Source organism: Callospermophilus lateralis, unplaced genomic scaffold (genome assembly GCF_048772815.1).
Source record: "Callospermophilus lateralis isolate mCalLat2 unplaced genomic scaffold, mCalLat2.hap1 Scaffold_52, whole genome shotgun sequence".
Lineage (NCBI taxonomy): Eukaryota > Metazoa > Chordata > Mammalia > Rodentia > Sciuridae > Callospermophilus > Callospermophilus lateralis.
Window position 1 is genome coordinate 1,964,171 of NW_027514454.1, and position 11,822 is coordinate 1,975,992.

Consider the following 11,822-nt stretch of genomic DNA (forward strand, 5'->3'; position numbering starts at 1 on the left):
AAATAATCTTTTGATTCTCTTTTCTTATTTGAGCATTTATACTTTTGCCTTTTTAAAATTTTCCCCCCACATTTTCCCTGCTTGGTGGGATCACAACTTATATAGCTATTAAAATGATACCATGCTAAATTATTTTACTTCACATGACTTGGTTCTATAACATTTTTCATGCTCATACCAGACAAGCAAGAAAATAGTCAATATCAGTAAAGGAAAATGTACTGTGATAAAGGAAGTTTGTCTTCTCCACAGAATATATATTAGGAGCAGCTGCTCATCCTGACTTAATGGGGAAATATAGTGAGCTTAGTTTTATCTTAAGAGCAGGTATCATGTAGTCAGTAAACCAACAGAACTACAATTCAAAAGTGAAAGCTGGGCTGTAGATAGTGGGAGCCAGCTGACTAGGGAATTAGAAAGACTTTCCTGGAAGGATTGAAGTACCCTCTGGGGTAGGATACTGTGAATTTGAAGTGGCCTAGATAAATCCAAATGTCTCCAGCAGTATTTACCTTCCCTCGTATTTCTATGGAGGTTGTGACTGGCTGAATTCATCCTTGTGAAACATTATGCTATTCCATTACAGTGACAGAACAGCCAGGTAACAGGTGAGATGATGCTGTCAGGTACTGATGCATGAAATTAAGCTGATGAGGGAAAACAAAGAATATAGGATGTAACTATTGGGGGAAAACAAATCAAGGTTTTCTCATGGTTTTCATGAGATCAAAGAAAATTGTATGATAGAAGAGAGAGGCAAACAGTAGGATAGGAGTTCGCTGCTAGAAACAAAGGTGTCGGAATTCCCTATAACAGGAATGAACTTCTGTGATGCCCGGTTTTGACATTGATATATAGCTCTGGCAAAATTAGATGATTAACATGGGTGCATGTGGTTATTAGAGTAAGCCACATCAAATAACTGAGGGGCTAAATTGGCCCAATATTGTTATACTAGATTTCAGTCAACCCAAATGATCATCAGCTACAAGCTCTTAATGGGTTTCCTATATTGTATTGATGTACAGATTTAGTATCCCCAATATGAAAATGCAAAGCCAAAATGCTCCAAAATATGATTGTTGACATGACTCCATAAGTTAAAATTCTCCACGAATAGATTTTATTTCATGCACAAAATTATTAAATACATTGTATAAAATTACCTTCTGGGTAGTCATAAAAGTTGACTGTGAAGCATAAATGACTTGTTTTTAGACTGTGTCCCATTCCCAAAATATTTTATTGTATTCACACAAAATTCCTTTAAAAATAAGTGCTGGGTAAAAATGTAGTAACATTTTTAACATTCCAAATTTATCCAATTTTTGAGTAGTAATTTTTGAGGACTCCTTCTTCATACATTGGGTTTTACAGTGTTAAATAATATTTGATAATACATTGGTAACTAAATACATCATTTTAATTTATACTTCTTTATTCATTAATAACATTTCCCATATCAAGTAGTTTGCTTGTTCAGGTTTTATACCTAATTGATTTTTGAGGCTTAGTTTATGGGGGTGTGGGTGAGGGAGGCATTCACAAAATACCATCAGTACTTATTAATAATTCTTTACATATATTTTTGAAGTTGATTGGCTCTTACATTTTTATGATTTTAGCCTATAGTTTTGATGGCACATGCACATAAGAGTACATATACATATATGCATATATGTTTTTAATCTGGCATTAAGACATTTTCAGATCTCCTTTTTCTGAACTATTTATTACATGATCACATGTACTACATTTTACTTCAATTCATTATAATGATTTTAATTAAAATGTTAAAATGTACAAATGTTATTATTTCTAATAAATGGTGGTTTTTATAGATTTTATTATGCTGCTTTTAAAAAAATATGACTAAAATCTCTGATTAATTCTGTATTGTGCTGATGCTCTTTGAGTAAATATCATTCTAGAAAAAAATATTAGGATCACTTTCCTTAAGTGAAAAAGATATGTATGTGTTAAATATTCACATATTGTTCTTATTTGAAATAGAATTAATTAGTGGGGATTCAAGAGTATATGAGAATGGGATCTATGGTCTTTTTTTCTATTCTTGTTTTCCAGGAAGTCAATTGCTACAATAAGAAAAAGTAATCTTGAAGTTCTTTTCTGAATTGTTAGTAGAATCATCAACTTAATTTTTGCAGTGGCATTTACTTGATATTTTTTTTCAATATTTTAATATTACCCAGATCTAAAAAACAACACCATACCTGAGTTGTTATATTTTTATTTTATTTTTTTCTGGTTTAAAGCTGAAGACTTCCAGGGTGCTAAAACAATTCTTTACTTTTATGGAAGCACTCAATGAACAGAAAAATAGGTTCTTGGCAATGTATATAAATCCTGTTTATTGTTAATATCTTTTTCTAAATAGAAATTTTAAGAAAGTAGTTATATAATCTCTAAAAACAATAAAAATGTATAGTCTAATAACTATGAACTAGCCTTTTTTAAGTGGTTACTTATTTATTATTTTTATTTTTGCAATTCTGAGGATCAAATCCAGGGCTTCTCACATGCTACACAAGCCTATACTATAAGCTACACCCAACCCCTCAATTTACATTGTTAAAATGAAGTTAATCACATAGTTATTCAATTTTCATGAACAATCATTATGAAAGAAATGACTATTTTCTGCTCATATTTCAGTCAGCCTAGTTCACAAAAAAGAGAGTAAACTTTCTAATACTTAGCATTTTATTTATAAGTAATTTGCTTAAAATAATTTTTGCATATTTTACTTAATCTAAAATATTTGATTCTTAGTAAAATAAGACTAAAAGTTTAAAAGTCTGAGTGTTACTAAAATAATCATGAAATTAATTGTTTCATATTAGTTAAATGAATTTCTATTACTAGGATTGTATGTTCTCTTCAAGGGCATGCTTAGGAATGATGTTATTTTTAGGACCAGTATATAGTTTAGATGAGGAAGATCATTTACTGGTTGACCTACAAATAAAGCATCAGTGCACAGACCAGTCCCATAGTTTATTCTGATTTATTCTATCCTAATCTACTCTATTTACTCTATTGTAATTTTCTTCACGAAAGTATTTTTCTTCAAAATTATGGATAACTTTAATACTTCATTTTTATTAGAAAAAAAACTCTTTTTTTTTTTAAGAACTGTGTATCTCAAATGTAACTTTCCTCTGAAGTCTTCTAGGCAGGCTAAGTCTTATCATCTTTCATAACTCTTCTTATAATTGTCCCTCTGTTTCAGTGAAAGTTTACAAGACCCTTCTTAATCCTTCACTCTAGGACAGTATTTTATTTATTTTTATTGTGCCAATAACATTGTGAAGAAAAAATAATATTCTGTCAAATGAATGCATAGGTATGTGTATACACTTTTTCTTACCTTTCTTCCTCTTCCAGCTATCATTTTTAATATAAAATTTATTTCAATAGCATAAATGTTTTTACATCTTTATAGAAATAATATACTTTATAAAATTATCTTCATGATTATCTTATGTATTGACTTTCATACACTCCATTTCAAGACCTTATATACTCCCCTCAAACCCTCATCACCATATCCCCATACTCATTTTCATCAAAAGTTTCTATTTTACTTAAGAGAAAGAAGAAAAAGAAAAGCAACAGAAGAATTCCTGCCATTTCTGAGCAAAACAATTTAAGAATCCTCTTTTATTTCAAAATATATGCTCATTTCAGGCTCCTGAGTAAGACCAACACCTTCACACATCCCAGAGATCCTATCCTTTGGACCTACTTGAGGATATAATTATAACAGTTCACTCCTCTACAGAAACATCAGATTCTCTCTTTTTGGATTATTCTCATCATCATATGCACTGTTTAATTTCCTCCATCTTAAAAATATCCTCTTTGGCCAGGTACTGTGTAATTACAGGCACACCTATAATCCCAGTGGCTCAGGAGGTTGAGACTGGAGGATTAAGAAGATATACAGTCAATCAACAAATATATGAAAAAGTGTTCAACATCTCTAGCAATTAGAGAAATGCAAATCAAAACTACTCTAAGATTTCATTGCACTCCAGTCAGAATGGCAGTTGTTAAGAATATAAACAACAATAAGTGTTGGTGAGGATGTTGTGGGGGAAAAAGACACACTCATACATTGCTAGTGAGACTGCAAATTGGTACAGCCAATATGGAAAGCACTATGTAGATTCCTTGGAAAACTTGGAATGGAACCAACATTTGACCCAGCTATCCCACTCCTCGGTCTATACCCAAAGGACTTAAAAACAGCATTCTACGGGGACACAGTCACATCAATGTTTATAGCAGCACAATAACTAAACTGTGTAATCAACCTAGATGTCCTTCAGTAAGAATGGATTTAAAAAATGGTATATATTGACAATGGAATATTATTCAGCATTAAAAGAATAAAATTATGGCATTTGCAGGTAAATGGATGGAGCTGGAGAATACAATGCTAAGTGAAGTTAGCAAATCCCCAAAAAACAAATGCTGACTGTTTTCTCTGATTTAAGGATGCTGATTCATAATGTGGTTGGGGGAGGCATGGGAAGATTAGATGAAATCTAGATAGGGCAAAGGGGAAGGAGGGGAAGAGAGAGGTTATGGGGGTAGGAAATATGGTGGAATGATATGGACATCATTACCCTAAGTATCTGTATGAAGACATGAAGGATGTGACTATACTTTGTGTACAATCAGAGATATGAAAAATTGTGCTATATATGTGTAATATGAATTGTAATGCATCTGCTGTCATATATAACAAGTTAAAATTTAAAAGAATTTTAAAAAAGAGTTCAGAGTCATCTTTAGCAGCAGAGAGCAGCTAAGCTACTCAATGAGACCCTCTCTATAAATAAAATACAAAATAGAGGGGTGGGGGGATGATGTGGCTCAGTGGTTCAGTGCCAAAGAATTAAATCCATTGTACCTAAACAAAAAATATATCTTTTGACCCAGTTTAATTTACATTATCCTATTGTTTTATTCTTTTCATAGGCAAAATATTTCTCTCAAAAGCCAGCTATATTCCCTGTATCCAAACTTTATGTTGGTACGTACAATTCTAACATGGCCCCAAGTTTCCCTGGCCCTCTGGCATATACAACTTCCATAATCCCTAGAACTACAAATGGGATGGATTTGTTTCTATATTAATTAGGTTGTTATATGGCATAATTAATGTTAAAATAGGTAGACAGTTCAGGTAAGCCAGAACACTTACATGAATCTTTTTGTTTGTTTGTTTTTGGTACAAGAGATTGAACCCAGGGGCACTTAACCACTGAGCCACATCCCCACATCCCCAGCCTTCTTTATTTTTTATTTTGAGACAAATCTCTCTAAATTACTTAGGGACTTGCTAAATTGTTGAGGCTAGCTTTGAACTTGCAATCCTCCTGCCTCAGCCTCCTGAGCTGCTGGAATTATAGGCATGCACCACTACCCCAAACAAAAAGAAGATTCTTATCTTAATCTGTGGCTTTAAAGAAGGACAAGTCACATGGAAAGGAATGCAGATAGCCTCAAGGAGTTAATCGAAGTTGTTAGCTGATAGCCAGCAAGGAAACAGGGACTTCAGCCTGAAACCATATGAAGTGAATCTTGCCACAACCCTGTGAGTTTAATAGAAGCTGCAGATTAAAACATGTACTGGCTGATAGTCATGCCATGCCAGATATTTTATCTAGAGTACCATGAACTAATAAATAGATGTTGCTTTAATTCACTAAGTTTATGGTGATTTATTCCACAATAATAGAAAACCAATACCCTTCCCATTTTCCTTTGGACCATCCCAAATTATATTTAGAATCACCATTCCAACAAAAGATTATCAATGATCTTTCTATTGATCAATTCGATGCACAATATTTAATACTATCTTTCTAGAACATCAGCAACATTTCTTCAAATTGACCCCTTCCTCCTTTTCCACTGAGATGGAAATACCATCCCATGGAATACCATCCACACAGCTCTCCTCTTACCTCATCTGGTCTCATTCTGGCTCCCTCACACTTTTCTAACTTTGTTTCTGAAACACCATTCCCTCTAGTCTTTCTTTGTCCTTGTTCTATTCTCTTGTACCCCAATAAGTGGTTAATTATCTGTTGGTATGCTCCTTAGTAAATTACCTAAGAGGGTTGTGCTGACCTCATAACAGGGGTGGTTTGTTGATAAGGGAAGGTCCTGGCAACCTGGTCACAAGAGAGAGAGCAATGTGATCTAGAACCAGCAGTTCCCTTAAGAGATTATAATTAACTGTGACTCAGGGAGGTTCTGACATACCAGGCCCCATTTTCCAGAAGTTTTTCTGCTTGGATAATGTTCCATTGGTTATAAGTACTACCTCCCCCAATTATAATTATTTATGGGTTGGGGAAGGTTGGATATCCTAGTTCCCACTCTTTAGATGTTTGCTTGCCTGATAAAGCTCCCTCTGGTCTGTTTTGTGACTCATGGATTTTTCTTTCTTTCTTTTTTTTTAAGAGAGAGAGAGAGAGAGAGAGAGAGAGAGAGAGAGAGAGAGAGAGAGAAAATTTTTTAATATTTATTTTTTAGTTTTCGGCGGACACAACATCTTTGTTTGTATGTGGTGCTGAGGATCGAACCTGGGCCGCACGCATGCCAGGCGAGCACGCTACCGCTTGAGCCACATCCCCAGCCCTTCATGGATTTTTCTTAATGCATATGTGTATTATGTCTTCCCTGAAAGTTAGTGCCCTTTCTTCTCCTTCCCTCTACCCAACTATTCATAGCTGACTAACCTACCTAACAAGAAAGGCTGAGATTCAAAGAGCTTTCTAAAGACTTCCTAAGACTAGGCAAAGGGAAAGGATATGTGGCTGTTGACCAAAACCATTTCCTTTTTCCCCACATTTCCCAAAAACCCCTGTGCTTCTCTATTCTCTTTTTGCTTTCTCAGAGAAGAGATGTCATGGGTGTTGCACAGAAGGCTCTGGAGAGCAGGTGATATACATCTATTCCTGACTCCATCTTCGGCAGTAGCATGTTTATAGCTCAAAATAGGCCATTATGGGAACTTTCACATCATGAAAATAGGAACACACTAAAAATCACTGTCCTTTGTGTGTGGAGAGCCAGCAGTCTGTGTTGCAAAGCATTTACAGAACACTCAACCCTACAAAATTCAATCTTCCAAATGCTTTCAATACTCTGCCAACCTCCAGTGTTATTCTTTGCTCCAAAAGAATATTTTAATTCTTCTTCTTTTACCAGTCACTCTTTTATAGACTATTATCAGATCTAGTGGCATAGCATATATTGCTTCTAATTCCATAATAGTTTTCAGCTCTTAATTTTGCCATTTTACTATTTTTTTCTTGGATTTCAATATGCTTATTGAAAGGTATATTGCTTATCATGCTTCCATGCCCTTCTTATCCTGAAGTCCCTGCTGTGATTTCTGTTTGTGTATTAGAATCCTCTTTCAAATATTTGGTCAAAGGGATGGGACAGTTGAAAGAAGAATGTACATGTATAATATATATCATATGTAAATAATTTTCTTTTCTATTAAAATCACAAATAATGAAACAGATCCCCTTTGAAATTAAAAGCAACTTCCTGATAACTGCTTTCATTTCCTCACACTGGGGACAGACACGAGAAAATTAAGGATGACGTATTCTCTCACACAGCCTAGCTAAATCTACTTTCATTATTTCCTGCCTTTTGTTCCACTGTGCCTCCTCTTCTCTTATAAAAGGTTTATGTGTTTCTGAGCCCCTGAAGATGCCAATTTGACACACACACAAATGCTATTTTCTATATTCCTCAAACCTGGCTGTGAATGAACCTATTTTCTTGCCAACCTGACTTCCGCGTCTTTATGAAATGTTACAGGTGGGAAAGCGGAATGCCCCTGGTGTCCTTAAGATATAGCATGTCCATGGCGAATGATGATGATGATTAAGTTAGTCAATATGTTTACATATGTTTACAATATGTCAGGCATTGCTTATATCACTTTACATTAAAAGTTTAATTCTCATGATGAAATAGTTATTATCATTAATTTATTTTATTTTAAATAAAATGATACAGAGAGATGCTAAAGAATTTTTTCAGGATGGACCCTTGATACTTCACCCGTGACAGTAGAATTGAGAACTCTTTCTTGTTTATTTGGAATGTTTTTAAGACATCTTAGTAGCAGACAAGACTATCACTTATTCTTTAATATTTCAATTAGACAAAAAATATTACTTATATTCAGTTTCATGGCAAAAAAGACATAAATTGTGTTTCTTAGGTTGTCTAGTTAATGAGGTGATAAAAATGTTTACTATTCAATATATGCTAAATATTACTCTTGCTCCTCATTGAGTTATTTATTAAAGGAAATTAGTAATTTAAATACACTTAAAAATTAGTCTTTTCAAGTGTGTTACCTATAAGGTGTTTGATATCAAAGTATTCTTGTTAAACCTAATCTCACTCCATACAAAGATGGAAGGGTTACTTCACATTTTATTATTTATTAAACTCATCCTGTATTTTTTTCTCATTCAATTTTGGAACCATCTGAGGCATGGGGCTAATTATTAGAGACCAAAAGTACTTGATCCTGGCCACCCCGACCCATCCCCACTCCACCTTGCTGGACTTGCCACCAAGAGCCGCACCTTAGTAAAAAAACACAGAGATCAAAACTGAAATGGAGCATTCTCAACAAGGCAAAAGCATACTACCTAGGGATGCTCAAGACTTGCCTTGCTAAGCTTTGTAGAGATCTCATTACTCCAAAAGGTGGTGGTAGTGGTAGTCCAGGAGAAGGTTGTGACATGGCCAAGACTGGTGATGCTGGAAATTTGGGGGGTTTGTGGGTTTTCCATCTGTGGGAAGTCAACACTATTGAGTAACCTAGCTGGGGTATATTCTGAAGTGGCAACCTATGAGTTCACTACTCTGACTACTGTACCTTATGTCATCAGATACAAAGGTGCCAAAATACAGCTTCTGTAACTCCCAGGTATCACTGAAGGTGCCAGGGAGGGGAAAGATAGAAGCCATCAGGACACTGCAATGGCCTGAACATGCAATTTGATCTTGATTTTTCTGGATGTCTTGAAACCCTTAGGACATAAAAAAGTAATTGAAGAATGAAGAATTGGAAGGCTTTAGTATTCACTTGAATAATAAACCTCCCAACATTGGCTTTAAAAAGAATGACAAAGGAGGCATTAATCTCACAGCTACATTCCCTCAGAGTGAGCTGGGTGCTGAAACTGTGAAGAACATACTGGGACTTTGCGTAGTGATGCCACAGCTAATGGCCTCATTGATGTGATGGAATGAAACTGTGTTTTTATATCCCCTGTATTTATGTATTAAATAAGATTGATCAGCTTTCCATTGAAGGGTTGGGTAGCATCTATTAAGTGCCTCAGCGGGTAGCCATCTCTGCCCATCACTGCCGGAATTTTGGTGATGTGCTGGAAAAACAGCCAGGACTATTTGAAACTAGTGAGAATTTACACCAAACCCAAAGGCCAGTTACCAGATTATACATGTCCAGTAGTACTGCCTTACTCCAGGACCACATGAAGGCTTTCTGCATAAAGAGTCACAAAAATCTTATCAAAGAATTTAAATATGCTGTGGTCTGAGGTCTCTCTGTGAAATACAATCTACAGAAAGTGGATAAAGACCATACATTGGAGGGCAAGGATGTCATTCCGATTGTGAGGAAATAAAACTTTTTCCTTCTCATCTGCAGGGGCCAACCACAGCAGCTTTCTCCATGAGTGAGCACCCTACTTTGCCCCTTCTGTCTTTAGGTAGCCACTGGATCAGAATACAGGGGTGGGAGATGGAGACCCCCAAACTGCAACTTCAGTTGCCTTACTTTGGTGTCACCTTCTATGTTGAACTGTCTAAAAGATCTGGTGGGCTTATTGGCTTTGTGCAAAGAGAAAAAAGAGAAAGAGTAGTAATTTCTAATATTTAGATAAGGATAAGATCTGTTTTTCTTATTGAGGCAAGAAAACATGCCTTGCATTATGGTTGTCTGTCTTTCAAATAACGGAGCTATCATTCTACTTTAGTAATACATCATATTTCACCTGCACAGTTTCAGTCACTACCTACCTACTCTTCTAATTCAAGTTACATTTTAATTCTGTAAAAACTGTCAATCCATCTATACTAATCATTCTAAAACAGAATTTATCATTTCGCTCCTTCAATTAGAAACATTCAGTGATTTTGTCTCCTAAGAAATTAAACAAAATTTCGCAGCCTTCTATTATAGAGTTATTATAATACTACTTAAACCTTTCTACTAACCTTATCTGCCACAGGCTCTAACTGAATCCAGTGCTCCAACACATGAAGTAGCTTCTGATCTTTCCTTTTCCCCATGTTTCTTATAGATAACTTGCACACCTAAGGCATCTTTAAATTCACTGTCAAGATGCCTTTCTCCCAAAGGCAATCAATGACTTCCTGATTTTAACAAGTATTCTCCCTTTTCATAACAATTTGCAATTCACTTTGATTAATAGCTCTGATTTTTTTGTTACCTTTCTTTCTAGAGTAAATCCTGGAAACAAGGTCAGTGTCTTATCCTACACACAAGCTATACACACTGTCATGCATAATTTTAAGAAATATTAATTGAATGGTGATTGAAGTCTCCATTTGACTTAGAAGATGATTCAAATATAGGCTTTTAAGTTGATAAAAATTTGATTCACTATATTCATAACTTAGTCATTGAGTACATTTTTGTTTAATATTATTAATAAATTATTCCCATAACTTTTTGAGAACTATTAGAAGTTATAATTAAATATATCTTTAAAATCCAGCATTCTAGAAATGAAGATGCGAAGATTTATTTAAAGTCTGTGATTTGGGATCACACTTTCTGATTTGAAAACTTACTACAAAGATACAATAATTAAAACAGTGAACATACAACAACAAAAAACACAGCGAACGCCTGGGGATGTGGCTCAAGCGGTAGCGCACTCGCCTGGTATGCATGCGGCCTGGGTTCGATCCTCAGCACCACATACAAACAAAGATAAACAAAGATGTTGTGTCCGCCGATAACTGAAAAATAAAATATTTAAAAAGTTCTCTCTCTCTCCTCCCCCTCACTCTCTCTAAAATAAAAAAAAAAAATAGAAACACAGAGAAGCACCCTTTGTACATGGAGGTTGCATTCTAGTGAGGAATATAACTAGTAAGTCAATAAGCACACTAGACAATTTCAGAATTTAATAAGTTCTACAAAAGACATGAATGAAGTGCAAATTAGAAAACTACATACTATGTGATAAATTAAAAGAGCAAAAATGCATACCTGTGTTCAGAGAGTCTATTTTAATTAGCAGTGCTTACTTTTTTCAGAATCATTAGTACATGTTAATTAAAAGATAATTTTATTTCTCCCTAATACTTGTGTAATATATAGCTACAAAAAGTAGTTGTGCTTACATGTTGGTAAAAATGTACTAGCCAAGTTGCAACAGCATGAAATGAATTTTTAGTCTGCTATTCAGATGAGAGATTACAAAATTAAAAAAAAATAGATCTCCATGCAATTATAGTGTATGAGTCTTGACTACGCAGTGAAATATCAGACTGAAGGCCATTCATAAAATAGTCTGGAAGATCATATAACTCATTACACTTGCACATCGTTAGTGAAAAATTGGCAACATGCTGTATACTTTTTAATGTAGAGGAATAAAGATTACGGGGGAGTAGATGATTCAAAAGATCATTAGTGAACATTTCCAAGCTGAGTCAAGTTTCAACTCCAGTTCTTTGGG

General features: G+C 34.7%; 1 pseudogene; it reads left to right on the plus strand.

Annotated features, from left to right (window-relative positions):
• Positions 1-7,655: 7,655 nt before the first annotated feature.
• Positions 7,656-9,734, plus strand: LOC143390279 (developmentally-regulated GTP-binding protein 1 pseudogene; annotated as a pseudogene).
• The last annotated feature ends 2,088 nt before the right edge of the window (positions 9,735-11,822 follow it).